The sequence below is a fragment of the Ammodytes marinus genome (genome assembly GCF_949987685.1).
Source record: "Ammodytes marinus genome assembly, chromosome: 19".
In the NCBI taxonomy this organism is placed as follows: Eukaryota; Metazoa; Chordata; class Actinopteri; order Uranoscopiformes; family Ammodytidae; genus Ammodytes; species Ammodytes marinus.
The window spans coordinates 15,988,041-16,004,977 of NC_137223.1; positions in this window are offsets into that span (position 1 = coordinate 15,988,041).

The following is a 16,937-nucleotide window of genomic DNA, read 5'->3' on the forward strand; positions in this document are numbered from 1 at the left end:
CTTGTCATATTGACACACCTGTTGTCCCTCGAATGGGCCCACAGAGACACAATGGCAACTGGCTCGGCGAGGCCTCGTGCCACGCTGCGCCCCTCTGTGTCTATATGCCCTCGGCTGCTAATTCTGTTACTTGTTGACATTGCACTGTTGATGATTCTTTAATGAAATGAAACATCTCGGTAACGTGCGGTGAGTTTCTCAAGCGCTTAACTGAAATCACCCGTTGGCACAGTAACTTAATTCATCTTCACTACGCAAACACACAAAAAAGAAACTGTATGGGCGAATTGATTTGTGATTCCATCTTTGCCCTCGTTATTGCACCGCCTGTCCTGCCAGTAATGGTTTCTAATGGTGGATATTACCTGGCTTATCTGTTTTTATAGCCATATGTCTCCAGTCCAGCTACCATGAAACTACCATAAAAATGGTGACAATTGCAGTTTATAGTAGGTTTAACAGGTGAGCACAGCTGATAACACAACACTCTCATCGCCATAAAGAATACTAAATGACATGGGAGCCGTATGCTCCCTTCCACACAGCTGAAACAAACCGTCTATTCTTTATCATAATGCTGTCAGATGGTCTCGGTTTTTATTGTCCTGCTCACGCTGACTGGACACACATCTCGCATATCTACGCCTATTTATTCTAAGAGAACTATGTGTTTTTTCAAAAGATTAATAGAATTGAAAAAGAGAGGATACTTTATAAACTTTAAACACATGTCGTACAAGGTCCATATACAATTGCGAGCATATCAAGTGAAGGAACGGGAAGGAGAGTATTGCTGCTGTCAACAGATGTTCTCTGGTTTTTATTTATAACATGCCCTGTTGAAAAAGCTTTGTATTATTACACTCTTATGCAATCCCAGGCAGCAACTGGAGCCTACAACAAACGAGCTGCTCATACCGAGGCTATTTAGACCCATTCACTAAACCACAAGCCGGGACCCTGCATAAACTGAAACCTTGCTTCAAAGCTATTTGCTTTTCAGCAACTCAGCAGGATACCACTGACCAGACTTTGGCCCGTGCTCAAGTCTTCATCGCAAAGCTTTGATGTTTGCTTATGTTTGTGTGTGTACAAGCTTGTACGTGGGTGTCACAGAAGACGAGGAAAGCATCTCGTCTCACGTCTCCTTCACTTCCCCTATAGCCTCTCACTCTCTTCAGGATGACAAACTTGTGGGTTTTTGCAGGTCCGCTTCAGATTGTTCGGTTTGCCTGACAAATGCTTTCCCAATTGTTTGTGAATTTGTGCGACGCTGTGTTGGAAAGCCACAGTTCCTGTTCTCACCATTCTGGTCGGTTCTCATGAATAAACCGTGATCTTCTGACAAGGAAGCATAAACAGGTTGATTGGTCTGAGAGCGGACGTGAGAATATCTATTGTTGTCGATGGAATGCGGAGAATGCTGCTATATTAAATATGAAGCAAGAATGCCGCCATGACGTCAGCCTCACATTCTATCACCTGCTTTATGAGTCATCTGAAAAAGAGAAGTGAAAACTACATGAACACATCTGTAATGCTGCTTTAAAAGGTATTACGTTAACTTTTAGACAAATATACTTTTATATTAATGATGATTTGCTGTTTCAGTGGCAAGTCAAGTCACTAACCTGAAATCAGAACTTTGCCTCAAAGGGCTTACAATCGCTAAAGCATGCAAAACCCTCTATCATCAGAACCTTTGGCTAACTCAAGGAGAGGCTGGACCAAGGCTCTCCTAAAACACGTTGGAACAGCGCCAGGCAAAGTGATAAATATTCAGCAATGTTGTTCACAGAACCAGCCGAAGATCTTTAAGAAGTTTAGCTGGTAGGGGGCCGCTTTAACAATGTGTCAAGAGAGGGATTGAAGGAACCTTGTCCATCTAGGACTTGTTATTCAAGTTTGGCAAATGTGGTGGGTGTGGAATTAACTGATAATTTTAAAATAATCTAAATGATCTTGAGCGACAGGAAGATCAGTATCAGTCCTTACTTTTGTTGTTCATGTTTGATGTTGTATTGTCGTTCCCACTTAGGGCAGCATTAGACGCACATTTTTTGATGAAATGTATTTCTCAACTAAGGTCTTTGAATTACCTTAACATTTGTTTGCATTAATCTTCTTTCTTAATGCATACAGTAGTTGTATACATAATTGACCTCCTTTTTATGCAGACATTAAGTCGCAACATGTTCAGTTTCAGGCTGCAAAAAGTGAGACAAACCTGACAGTTTTTGTATGTCCTCCTAACTGCAGACATGACTTGGATGCATGTTATGCAATCATTTCCAGAAGTCCAGCGAGTGTAATAGTTTAATACTTCACGTTATGGGAATATGACAGCAGATTGAGCTGGCGCTTTATGCTACATGTCTGTCATATTTATCTGATCCTGGCTGAGGGGCCACCTGTTATATTGATCAGCGGGGGCCCGGTCATATTTGCTCTCCTTAATGCAGCTTATGTTTGAAGTCCAGCTGGGATTTATCGTAAAAGTATTATAAATCATGATTTAAGTGAAGGGAGGCCAATATGTTGGAGCAGATTGACCGTGACGTCGGCAGTAAGACCAGAGGAGGGAAGGTAGATTTACGAGCTGCTCTTCAGAGGCTCGGGTTCAGTTAACCGGCTGTACCCAGGGTCCCTCTGAGCAACACCTGAAAGGGCTCCCTTACTTAAGTCAATGGTGACCTACATAAAAGAAAGTCAAGAGAAAATCAGTCATCAGATTGGAGTCTCTCTGGATTTCTCATTTGCTACAGTCGCAGGTGAAGGAAATGACCTGTACAGGTCAAATAGCTCTTTGATGAAAGCCAAGTCAATGTGGAAGTTAGATATTGTAAAGCGATCTAAAACCTGAAGTCCTTTTATGTTATGAACCTGTTTCTTATTATTATAAAAGCCCCTTTTTAATTTAAGAATGTGCAATCCATGTATACACTTTTTGATCTCAATTGAAAAGCAGTTTTGATATGTTACATTCTAAAAGAGCATTTTCCCTCACACTATTGACATATTGTCTTCACAGGAGCATGATGCCTATCATCTGTCTGCCTCGATAATGTTCTCCCTCATGCTCTGTATTGGAACGTTCTTCTCCTCTCTGACTTTCTCATGTTTACTACAAACAGCAGTGCACCAGCACTGACCTGGCCTTTTGACGAGGACACATTAAACATGAACCAACAGGGTTGTTTAGCCGTGCCGCAAACTTCAGAGAATGTGTCCTCATGGACCCTAGGACTCACTTTTTCTAGAAAGGGGGTTGGGCCTGAGTTTCAGGTGCTCATGGATTTTTTTTTAGGATTCAGATTAACTTTTGGTCATTCAAAACACAGTCAGTGTTTGGGAAGAACTAAAGTTTTCTTATTTGTCAGGCTATGCATAACAGATTTGATTAGAGTGGAACTGAAGTGGGGCTGTAGCCTGGCTCCGCCCGCCTACCCTCTTCCGCTCAAATTTAATTTTCCCTTCAGTCTGGGGCTGCGGTGAATTTCTCAGCTCCAGCTCAGGAACATTTCCGGCCGTCCAATCAGCGAACAGAGCGAGTGGCTGAGAACGATGACGTCGAAGTCGCACTCCAGTTTCAGTTGAATGCTGCGTTCCTTTATACTCGGAACTCGGAAATTTCCGACTTGGTAGTTCCGAGTTCCGACCTGTCTGTGTTCCAGTGCATCTGCTTGGGAAAGTATGGACGCCTACAACCTTTCTCATCCAAATAACTAAACGTTAGGCTCTAGCAAGTTACCGTTGCCAGGTACCGGTAGATCCATAGACAACAATATGTAGTACCCCTTTACATAGTATGTATGTAAAGGGGTAGGATTAAATAAGTGTATACTTCTTCCTGCTCCTTTTCAGGCATATTTATTGTATTTCCATGCTTTTCATTTTGTTTTGTATGTGGATGTCTGAAATAAACTAAATCAAATCAATAGTGAAGTCGGAAATTTCCGAGTTCCCTGTACAACTGGAACGAACCGCCAGAAGCCGGCTCATGACCAAACGTGATGCGATTGGTTGGCTAATCCAGAGTGGCACTGACACAGATCCAATAGTTTTAAACTTCAACAGACACCCGCCTCCAAGTGATTGAACGTTTGCCAATTACAGCAGTTCCAGACCTTCTGTACAAATGAAATGAAGTACGATGGTCTGGTTGGACCAGGCTAGTGGGGCTGCTCACTTTTAATGAAAATAAAACCAAACTAATGATGAAAACACCATCCCATTTTTAAGGATTTAAATACAACTTTATGTTTCAATTGAACTCTAACTAAACAATCTATAAAATATGGCTTTTGTGAATCATATCAAATAGGAGCATTCTGGAAAACCCCTTTATTTGGCTGCTGTGTGTGGGTGAGTTAATGATGTTTAGGTGGTATCGTATTATGGGACCAGGTGGAAATTATTCAGAAGTCAGACACAAATATTGTGATTACAGACATGATCTCAGAGTATATAGATTGTATAAATGTGCTGCCTTCAACACACTTCAACTCTTGTAGCCATGGAAACACAGGCTATATAGGCTAAATTAAGTGACAGCAGCTATACTGAAGTTGTTAAAAGCATTGAATATCGTTCACCGTGAACAGAGATCTTTCATTATTCATTTAGATTAGTGGAAGGACCCACACCACTCGCAGATATTAAATACTCTGAATGAGTTTACTAGCATGTAGTCCAGGATTAAGAACACATACTAATATTAATGTATGATGATCATTTAGTAGTTAGTTAAAAAGATAACACGGTTAATAACAAACTCAACAAAACGTACTCATCGTTTTATGTGTTTAAAATAAAAATATACAATAAGGCAGTCATATGAGCCTTTTAAAATGCCAAACAAAGCAAATTCCAAGTTTTCCTTTTCGTCTTTTAGAGGTGGAGTCAGCAATTCTGGAGAATGCTTGTTGTCAAAATCACCTTTTGTCGAAATCAGGGAATATCTTCTCACTACCTGCTACCTGTTCGTAATGTGTGTGCTCAGAGAAAGTGTTAAAACACCGCCTAGGCTCTGTAAACGGGCTTGTAAACAAAGAAACAAAGGGGCCCTCATAGCTAGCATCATGCTCATTTACAGAGCTTAGGCTGTGTATTAAATACCAGATTTCTTTCAGGGCACACACAGTATCGAAAAGTAGTGGATCATGAGGAGATATTTCTTCACCTTTAATGGTATAGAGTTCAAATATCAATCTTCTAAAAATGAAATCAAAGTGCCCATAAAATGAGCAGTGAGTGAGTGAATCCACTTCACAAATCTCCGCGGGCACGACCGTCCCAATGGATTGGTGCAACAAATGTGAGTGTTTAGGAGTGAGAGTTAAGTGGTTGCGCACAGTCTCTCCGCACAGTCTCTCCAAAGCCTCAACCGCAATGAGATTAGTGTCAGTCGGCAGCATTAATCCCAATAGTCTCCCAGCAGCGAGAAGCGAGCTGGCACACGGTTAGCAGAGTAAAAACACCACAGGGGTGACTTAACCAAGTAACGGATTAATCAGATACAGCCAGAGGAGGAGATGTCTTTTTGCACAGCATGTAAACAAATGCTCGGCTGCCAGTGATACAATAGTGTTCGTTGGTAAATGGTAAATGGTAAATGGACTTGACTTATATAGCGCTTTCTAGCCGATTTTCTCAGCCCCAAAGCGCTTTACATATCTTACCACATTCACCCATTCATACACACACTCATACACCGATGGTAGAAGCTGCCATGCAAGGCGCTCTCTGAACCATTGGTAAAAGGCTGAGTCATATCACAGAGGAAGGTTTAGTTTAGAAGGTTATGACCCTAAAGTATAACTTAACACATCCCATCGTCGCAAATACACTGTGTGCAAAAATTTTAGGCAAGTTGTATTTTTGAGGATTAATTTTATTATTGAACAACTACAGTGCTCTCGGTCAATCCAAAATGAACCTAAACCTGAATGTTTACGAAAGTAAAAGTGACGTTTTGTCTTTCTTACGAGAATATATATATGTTTTGCTATTATTAGGCAACTATTAGTATGCAGAATTATTCTGCAACTAAATAAAAAAACTAAAATTTTCCCATCTCACTTGTTTATTTTCATCTGTTAAAGTGAGAATAATAAAACAACTCAACATTTACAAATAAAAATTTCCGACATGTCAAAAAAAAAAATCAGTGACCAATATAGCCACCCTTCTTTTCAATAACTGTCACAAGCCTTCCATTCATGGAGTCTGTCAGTTTCTTGATCTGTTGACGATCAACTTTTTGTGCAGCAGCAACCACAGCCTGCATAAAAATCATGGTCTTCTTGAAAGATGCAGACTTTTTCCTGGCAGTATGGTTTGGGAGTTGATTTTGAGGCCATCTTCAACCCGAAAAGGTCCAACTATGGCAACTATTAGTATCTTTAAAGATGAGCTAGTTGGACCTTTTCGGGTTGAAGATGGCCTCAAAATCAACTCCCAAACCTACTGCCAGTTTCTAGAAGATACTTTCTTCAAGCAGTGGTACAGGAAAAAGTCTGCATCTTTCAAGAAGACCATGATTTTTATGCAGGACAATGCTCCATCACATGCATCGAAATACTCAATTGCATGGCTAGCCAGTAAAGAAAGGCCTTAAGGATGAAAAAATAATGACATGACCCCCTTCCTCACCTGACTTAATCCCTATTGAGAACCTGTGGGCCCTGCTTAAACGGGATATTTACAGTGAAGGAAATCAGTACACCTCTCGGAACAGTGTCTGGGAGGCTGTGGTTGCTGCTGCACAAAAAGTTGATCGTCAACAGATCAAGAAAGTGACAGACTCCATGAATGGAAGGCTTGTGACAGTTATTGAAAAGAAGGGTGGCTATATTGGTCACAGCTTTTTTTTTTTTTTTTTTTACAAATCTTTGTTTGTAAATTTTGTTTTATTATTCTCACTTTAACAGATGAAAATAAACAAGTGAGATGGGAACATTTTCGTTTTTTTATTTAGTTGCATAATAATTCTGCATACTAATAGTTGCCTAATAATAGCAAAACATATATATATATATATATATTTTCGTAAGAAAGAAAAAACCTCACTTTTACTTTCGGAAACATCCAGGTTTAGGTTCTTTAACATTTTGGATTGACCGAGAGCACTGTAGTTGTTCAATAATAAAATTAATCCTCAAAAATACAACTTGCCTAAAAGTTTTGCACACAGTGTAACGTCAAACATGCAGAAGTGACTGTTTTTGAGACGTCCGTCTGATCCTAGTATATTGTTCGCTGAAGATAACCATCAGATGTGCATGATTATTTTGTATTGCAACATGAAGAATGCACTTCCATGTGCAAATACATTAATAACCACTCTACTATAATTATTGGATCAGTGCATGTTTGAAACCTCACCAAAAGTGTTGTAAGATTAAGCCAGTGCTCATGTCAGTGCTTAGAAACACACCTATCTGTTTTGTTCAGAGGTGAAACCTGTGCTTCTCTTTTGGCAAAAAAATAACTATTTTGCCTCTGTCTGCTGCAAAAACCCTGTTCTACCCACTGATTCCCCACCAGAGACATCCCCAGGCTCCCGTCCCCTCCCTTCCCCTCCGACGTTGGTACGATCCAAAAGCCAGGCGGTTTGTTTGCTTGGGAAAGGAGAATATCCTCTGAGGTCAAGTCAAACAGGATGTGCTAGAGTGTGGTCCCATTGGCTCTTGGTAATAACGCTCTCAGTGGGGCTAACACACACACACACACACACACACACACACACACACACACACACACACACACACACACACACACACACACACACACACACACACACACACACACACACACACACACACACAACACTAACATTTATGAACGTGTGCACATACACTGCCGTACCTTAAAAAACCACAAACTAAGTTTTGTGGAATGCCTATCTGACAGGCGATCCAGTTGTATTTACCTTAAAAGTGGAGTTTGTGATTAAAGCAGCGTGCTCGGAGTGGACTTGTTTGAATAAGACGTTGTGTTGGGAAAATGTCAAACACTAAAACTAATAAACACAAACTGCTGCAGATGAAGACATCACTTAGTCAGAGCAAGGGTGGGACAGCGCAAACTGGGGTACCGCTGCCTCAGCAACTGGTCACAGCTTAAGTCACAGATTTGTTTCTACTTCTATCCCCCAGAGTAAATCAGCAACCCTGGAAATGTTTGTTAACTCCAATGCATCTAAGCAAACATGAGATTTAGTTATTTTATAAAGCTTCCCCTGACCTCTAATGTACAAAACCCAGTTTGTCTTTCTCCCACTTCAGACCGAGTGCCAATAGTGCCAGAGAAATAACGAACAAGCACATTCAAATAAAATAGTTGTTTGTTTTTGGCAACAGTGTTGGGCTGCAGTCTTTGCCAAACAACTGCACAATAGAGAGGTTTTGCTGAAGAAGCATTTTTCATGAAGGATTATTTGCATCAGTGTGCTTTCATTAATGCCTATTTGCTAAATGATGTAAAAAGTAGACTGATTTGTCAAAAACATAATAATGATAAAGTGAAACCTTTTTCATAACACTTGGATTTGTGCTGAAAGTGAAGTTTGAACTATTCAGGAATGCAACAATGAAATGTAAAAATGCAGTCCATGTTTGCGGGTCACATTGACTTGCAAATGGAAATTCTTCTTCCAGGGCCGAATCATGCAACTACAGTGGTGCAATGTATAATTTCCATCAGAGGTTTTGTCAAATTCCAGCTGTGCTCGCAGAAGCAAAAAAGATTGTACAATCTAAACGAAGCGAATATGCAGAAACAAGAACAGACTAAATGAGACCGATCTGGAGTGCTCACAACTATAATTATAGATGTCATATTGTGTTGACATGGACACAGAAACGGGTCTGCCTTTAGATGAGTTGTTTATGGATGTTAGCACCTATCTGACATGTTTTCTTTTTTACCTCACTAGGTATTTACATCATTACATCATAAAGGGGAGGTAACTGTTTAGTGCACAGTGTTACATGGCAACCACGGATGTATGTTACCAAAAAAACAGTTGTGTCATCTAACCGATGCCGGTCTTGTGTGCCAGTCAGCCTGGAGCCTTGAACAGGCAGTGCCTGAAGGCAAAATAGTGGTCACATGGGGCCTGCCACTGACATGTCCGCATCATAAAATACATGCTTTTGTGAGCGAATGATCAAATGCAAGTTTACAGTAATCTGAACACTAAATAAGTCTTTGAAACTTATTTTCAATACTCAGCTTATTACAATACTAAAACAAATATTTTCTATAATTGTTTGGAGTTGAGGTAAACATTAAAGGTGGAGTCAGTGATTCTGGAGAGCGCTTGTTAACTTGTCACAATCACATTTAGTCAAAATCAGTGAATATCTCCTCACGGTCTACTCCTAAATCCAGTGTTAATACACAGCCTAAGGCTCTGGAAACGAGCATACACAGTAAGGACACAGTTAGTGACAGATGTTTACAGGTGAATGGCAGTACAGCAGTTAAACGATGCATGTCATTTAGCCTAGGTAATCTGGAGATGACTCAAATACCTCGTAGTTTTTTTCTTTTCACTTGCAGTCCCACATTTACAGCACTGTGCTTGAGTATAACAGATGGTGTCACAGGACGGCTAATTTTACCATTAAAAGGTCATTGGCATTTTTTAGGGCTGGGAACATTAATTAACATGTTGGATAGGGTGAACATTTTTCCCTTTTTGGAGAAAAAGGAAGGGGAAAATTAAAACATCCTAATAGGAGACCAATGGCTAGGAAATTGAATCAATTAGGAAGCAGAGGTCAGAGGAAATGACCTCAGGGTCAGTGAACCCAACCCCTGTCACTGTGCCGTCCACTGGAGCTGACAACCTGGTTAACTTCTGAAAAAATGGGCACGTATTTATATAAAGATTGCCTTAACATATAATAAGTAGCTCCCTAATGGATGATTTTATAAAGCAGTTATACACCCTAGAGATCACCCTTTTTTCCAAATACACACCGCTTGCATGCTGTTGCAATGCAATACCCTATTACACATCTATAGGAAGCTAAAGGAGTAAGGAACGTAAGGAAGAGAAGGTACAACCAGTACGGAAAAAGCACTGGTTGGGGGTTTTCTGGTCTGCTGCTGAAGGTCTCAGCAGCTCCACTTAGCACTGATTAGCTGAGGGCCTAATGAGGGTTCATAGTAAGACCTGCTGCATGGCTTTTCCTGACCTGCGTGAGACCCAGGAAGGCTGGAAAGAAAGATCTGAGGAACAATTGCACCGGGGCAAAATATCAAAAAGCCCTGCAACTTGAGGGAACGTTTCCTCGATGTTGAGTTGCCAGCAGCAGCAGAGCAGTTGAGGAGCAATGGATATGAGATGAAGGAAACATGGAAGGAAGACTGTCCCCAGGCTGAGAGGATGAGAGTAATGATATTTCTGTTTATCTGCGGAGATGGTCCTGAGGTATTTTTGGATGGCCGTTGTTTTTTCCTCCGTAAATTCCAGGTTCCGGCTGTTTTTCCTTCTCCTTGTTCCCAGCCTGTGAATGCACGGCCGCTTCCTCTCCCTCCTTCCTATTCTGAGCCTCTGATTGCATGGAGGTGGGGGTTGGTTAACAGGATAGTGTGTACATGTGTGCGAGAGCAGGAGGGAGTTATGTGTGTGTGTGTGTGTGTGTTGTGAATCTGGGGGAAGGAATGTTGCAATATGTATTTTTTTCTGTCAGCCGGTCTAAGCTAATGAAAGCGTGTGTCTCGGGCGTTGGGTGTGGAGGATGTAACCATTAAAGAGATCAGCGTGTCAACTGTTCCCCAAGTGCTGCTTTCTCCGATCCAGCTGGTGATGGGAGGTGTGTGTGTGTGTGTGTGTGTTTGTGTGTGTGTGTGTGTGTGTGTGTGTGTGTTTGTGTGTGTGTGTGTGTGTGTGTGTGTGTGTGCACATGCACTCTATGCCCTGTATGCTCCTCTCAGCAAGGAACAGACAGATGGATCTTTGCTTTGGCCAAATGGTTGTCTAAGTCTTGCTTCTGATCTAAGTTTACAGTCTTGCTGCAGGCCAAATTAGTCTGCATCGTTCCCTTCAAATGAGCCTGCTTTTATGTAAACAAGCACAGGAAAAGACCAATCCATATAAATACAATGCTTACATCTATTCTGCATAGATATTGAGCAAAGTCAATTTTCGGCACTTGAGCATCATCATATTTACTTAACACTTATTTCAAGTGGTTGCGTGTCAAGCCACAAACATTACATAAACTATTACTGCTGCATTTGTTTTCTCTTGCATTCTGGTTGCCTTGCAATCCCATTAAGCATTAATCTTTCAATTTTATTTGACACTTTGGAACAGGGTTATTCATCCACTCCTGTCTTCATTTTGTTCCTAGTTTATATACTCTGCACTCATGCAAAACGTTAGAAAAAGTGGGTCCACTGTCTTGGTCTCTTCTCGTTGTCTGGCTATTTTCTGATTTTCTTCAAACTGAAAATGTTTACATATCTATATTTGATATTTCATCCAGCCGAAGCTGTTTGACCTTCTGTGGTGATTGCGATATCTTACTGTAAACACTTGAAAACGGAAAATGTGTGTCTTTCTCAGAAACACATTTCTGTTCCAAAGCTGTGAGCTTGTTGGGATTCTTAAGGGCTCTCCAGTATCTCATCAGCCTCTCTGTTTCTATGCGTACAGGATGAAAAGAAAGAATGATATATCTTTCCTGTTGCAGAGCCCAACGAGAGTGAAACATGACTCTGTGCATTACACCAGACAAAGTACAATTTAATCTGTATTTGAGTTTTGGGGGAAAATAACCTGAAGTGCAAGTTCATTCCGCAACAAAACTCATTATGAATTAACGTAAACTGCTAGCTTGGCTCTGTCCAAAGGTAACACAATCCTCTCATCGACAACATATACAGCAGTAGGCCAAAGGGTGTAGAAAAAAAGGCGCGTGTGTTGACATAAAAACAAAGTCACACTGCAGCCTGCTCCTGTGTTTATTGCACAACAAGCCAACCAAGCCACTGCCATATCGCATTTTCCCCCTGTCTGCAGTTTTTAGCTTCATGAATCAACTGTTGTTTAATGTAGAGTAGAGTGTAAACACAATGGCATGCGCACAAAAGCACTATGTCAGACTCACAGCGTTTGGGAGTCTACCTTTTATCTTCTAATTTCTCGGAACATGAATGTTTTATGCGGCCTGATTGATCAGATTTATAGTTTGATGAATCTCTCGAGCATGTCAAAAGAGGAAGTTTTCCCAGAAGGCTTGAGAGGTACACAGTACAGTAGTGTTTCCCTAAGCTCTGCTTTTACTATCTTTGGCGCTTATGTCCAGGGAAGTACATGCTAAATTTGTAAAAAAACAAACAAAAAAAACAATTGTTTGCATCTTTCCTGTCCATCTTACACAGTAAATCTCACAATTTGATCTTTGTCCGCATCCTCTCAGGGACTTTGAGGGATATTTGAACCGACAGCTGAGATACTTGATTTTTTTCTCTTTAAAAAAAGTTATATCTAGATGGGAGATAGATGTTGTAGCATTTGCTGGGGGATTATGAAACATGTTTCTTGCGTAGACAGGCGAGAACTTACTTCAAAAGATATGTTCTTATCCTCTGGACGGTTGTCTGGAATCTTAAGCCGAAAGCAGAGTGATAGGGGTGGAGTATTATCTGTGTTTAGACTATAAATGTTTACGAGCGATATATTTCAGAGTGCAGCAAAAAACAGACCTTGTGTGAGTGCGATTGTGTGTTTTGTTGTATGTTTGCGTGTATGCAGGCCAGAGTAACACAGTCAGGTTAGAAATGGACTGATAGGCAACTCACCACTCCTAAGGTTTGTTTGACTGGGATAGAAGGAATTAGTCTTTTCCTGCACTCATACATCAATATGGCAGATGTTTCCTAAAGGATGGATCGTGAGGCCTTTCCGAACGGATTCACCAACTACCTTAATTGCTGTTTGTCTCCCCTCCCCTCCCCTCCCCTCCCCTCCCGGCACTACGTCAAACATCTGAGGAACATTTTCAAGAACAAAAAGGAACTAATATTGCAGCTGCAAATTTGGCTCTCGGACACACGGGGAACTGGGTATTGTTTCCAAGCTTTCATCCATCCACCATTTGATCTCCGCTCCCATCCACAGCCCAAAAATGGTCTCAGCCTGCTCCAGCTCTCCCATTTGAACCGACTAGTGAATCCCATTCATGGTGTTTTTCCATGCCTGAGATGGGTATTGGGGGGCTGATAGGATATCAAGCACACCTAAGTGCTTCCCTTTCCTCCCTCTCTTTATTTTCTTTCCTTTTCTCATCGGCCTCTGCCTCTCTATCAGGCCCCCCACACATGCTCTGTGTCACGTCCTGTAGCCAAACAACAGCCCAACCTTCCCTGGGAGGTGGCACGTTGATCGCTGCCATGTATCAATCCTCTTTGTGATTGATGGAAAGCTCGGGGAAAGATTTACTGTGGATGTCTTTTGGGAGACGTCATGATGACTCATGTTTTATCCCTCCAACCCTCATGTTTACTCTCCAGTTCCACTCAATTCCTTCTCATTCACAAACATTTGTCTTTTTTTCTTTTTCGTTCATGCTTTCCCATCCCCCAGTAATTCACAGAGAAATGAATGCACGGACTCTTAGCATTTGTAAGCTCACTCTCATTTCCTCCCTTTCCGTGTGTTTATTGACCGGCAGCCATCTTTCATCCCCCATCCTCATCAGGTAAGACTGTTTGTTGATGTTGTCTTGGAAACAACATGGGTTGTCAAGAGTCGCCCATCCACCGCTGAAAAGGACCCAGAAGCTTTTGTGTTTTATAATATACCCTCAACTATAGAACCCTCTGTCTTATCATGATTCATCTTAAACTCCCCATAGTTAACGGAAATGTAAGATATCACGTTACTTTGCAAGAATTGGTGAACACCTTCTGAGGTTGTTCAGACATATCCATCACTAGGATGAACAATGTCATCACTCAAGCTAAATTGACACATAATCCCGAGCTGTCTTAAAAGTAATAACAAAAAATTCTGGCAAATGCTGTTTGTTGTTCGGGCTTGCCAAGGATGTGCAAACAGGACTAGCTCTGTCCTGACTGGCATCTTGGTTTCATATCCAAAAGGGGTTGGGGGATGGGGTGTGGGAACCTCATGTTCAAGTGACTCAACTTTTGTCTTAAGAAGTACTCATTGTGCACTAGGAAATCAGTGAGCGCAGGAGAACAATTAAATCAAGTTCTGAAAGATGCAGTGATGCATGCACTACCTGGCATTGCTTAACATGGCACCATGGGAAGACATTGGCTCATTTTACTGTGAAAACTAATTTGACTATACGTAAGTGTGGCTGCTTCCAGCCCCCTCGCCCTCTCTGTGGCAGCGGTGATTCATGTGATTGAGAAGAGTGTGGGAGGGGAAGTGGGGTGGAAGGGGAGGAAGAGAGGCAGGAAGTAGGGGGGAAAAGCTGGTCTATCAACGAGGCCTGATAATGGAGACCCACAGGAAACCGCTGAGGAGGATTTTCCACAATGTCGCACAGGAGCCCTGGCACTAGTCGACTAAGCACGCACGCACGCACGCACGCACGCACGCACACACACACACATGCCTTATTTTGCACCCCCAGCCCACCCTAATCCCACACAAACAGGGCCACCCACATGGGAGTCGCATATCACAGCAGTGTCCCCTCGGCCAAAGAGTAGGCTCACATCAACCGTCTCAATCAGAGTTTTTTAGGTTGATCGGCAGATCTGTCAGCATGTCGTCCTTATCTCCCCCTCTGGCTGCACCTGCTCCAGAGGGGCACAGTGCCAGCTCCCATCCCAGGCCTGTCATTGGCTGGTGGCTCTCAGGTCCACAGGGCATGTTGGCCAATAAACAAGATGAAAAGCGACTGTACACAGAGAGATAGACGCAGCCCTCATCCTCCACTTAATTTTAAGCTTAAAGCTTAGGACGCATGAGCTGGGCTGCGCCGTGTCTGATCTGACATCAAGACGTAGCCAACGCAGCATTCTAAGCAAAAGGTGTGTGAAAGGAAACTGGACCCCCTCCAGTTCAGCCTGAAAGGAGAGCCAGGAGGAGGCATGTGTATTAATGTGTGTGTGTGTGTGTGTGTGTGTGCGCGTGTTAATGTGTTTGTGTGTGTGTGTCGGACATGTTTGTCCCGTACTCGGACAGGGAGGGGTCCTTTTCCTTCTGCTCTTCCCTTTGGTTACACTGTTGTTTCCCAGGCACCCCTTGTATACAACACATCCCATTAGGAAAGCTGCTGCCGCTGAGATCTCACACACACACACACACACACACACACACACACACACACACACACACACACACACACACACACACACACACACACACACACACACACACACACACACACAGCATGGACCCAAGAGGAAAATCAATGCTGAGAAGACCTTGCTTCTCTTCCTATGGCACAATCGTTAGGGAAATGGAGAGGCAGTTCCATCTGCGCTCGCCTGCTGCTAACGACATCTTTAGGCCCTCCGACACTGTTTAGCTACTGCTGCTGTTTTTCCAACCACTGGTCACAGTTAAAGCATTGTGAGCCATAGCATATTTTCCCCTCATTAACATAAACAGCTGCTTTTTGAATATCTGCCAGAGGAAGATTAAAGTGTTTCAATACCCCCGTCGTTAACTTATTGATATTTGATGTCTGTTTTAATGGATGGGATGGTTTTTTTCCTTTTCTCATCAGCTTTTTCGTTAGCCTGAAGTGATTGTATGATCATTTGGATTATACTATGTGAGCCCTGTTTGCAGAGTATACGGCTTGTGACGGGTTGTTTGGCTCGTCCCCTGTTTGAGAAGCTCGCTATTCTCAGGACGTCTTGTAGAGTAGCCCTCCCCCTTCCTAAAAATAAAATCACAAACGTACACACACACACACACACACACACTTCATCCAAGCGCCCCCCCCCCCCCCTCTCACAGCTCCAGTTCCTTATCTTCAGCCTCCAGGCAGCTGCGTGTTTGTCTGTGTGTGTGTGTGTGTGTGTGTGTGTGTGTTTGCGTGTGAAAGAGGAGACAGACGAGGTGTGTGCGGAGCATACGCGCTGCTGTGTGTGTGAAGGCAGAGAAATAGGTGTGAAGTACAGTCACCGAGGTTGCCTTTCAAGTTCCTCCGCAGCCTCACCCGCGATTGTGGTCAGTAGTTTGGAGTTGGAAGGGAACAGGATTAACAGCTGCACAGGCTTCAGTGGGTCCGTGGGCCGCATGTGAAGGAAGGTCTATACTCCAGTGAGCCGTGTCATAAACAAAGTTCATCCTAGGACTTAAAACTGCCAGCAGAAGATTCCAGCATGATGTCATTTTAGAGACAAATGAAAAAGCTGAGCATAAACAATCAACAAAGGGGCTTGACAGACGGGATCATACATTAGAAAAAAAAAAACTTTATGATCGACATGCTTCTCTATGTATTGTGTTTTTCTCTTCCTCCTTGAATGTGCTTATCTTGCTTTACGACTCATGTGATCCATAATTTCCCACCACCATTAATAAGGGCTGGATGTCAAAGAAGTATTTCTAGGACTTCTGAGTTTCAGAACGGATAAGAAAGACTTTTTCAACAAACCTTCTTTGGGAAGTCAGTAAGATAGTTATTTACATTTTTACATCACAAAACCCAAACTATTAGAGAATTTTGAAATATTGACTTTTTCTGAAGACGTTTCTGTTTTCATTTTATGCCCATTGCCATTGCAGAGCAGACCAATAAGTAAGCCTATACAAAAGTTGTTTTCCCCTAAATACTGCCAGACTTGGCTAAATATCAATATAAATTTTCTTTTTCTTTCGGTACATCTCCAGCATTGTAAGAAGCAATTTGAACCGAGAGCTGTATGTTACCCAGCAGCACTTAGGTTGGACCAATGATGAAAAGTGCTGAGAGACATTTGTG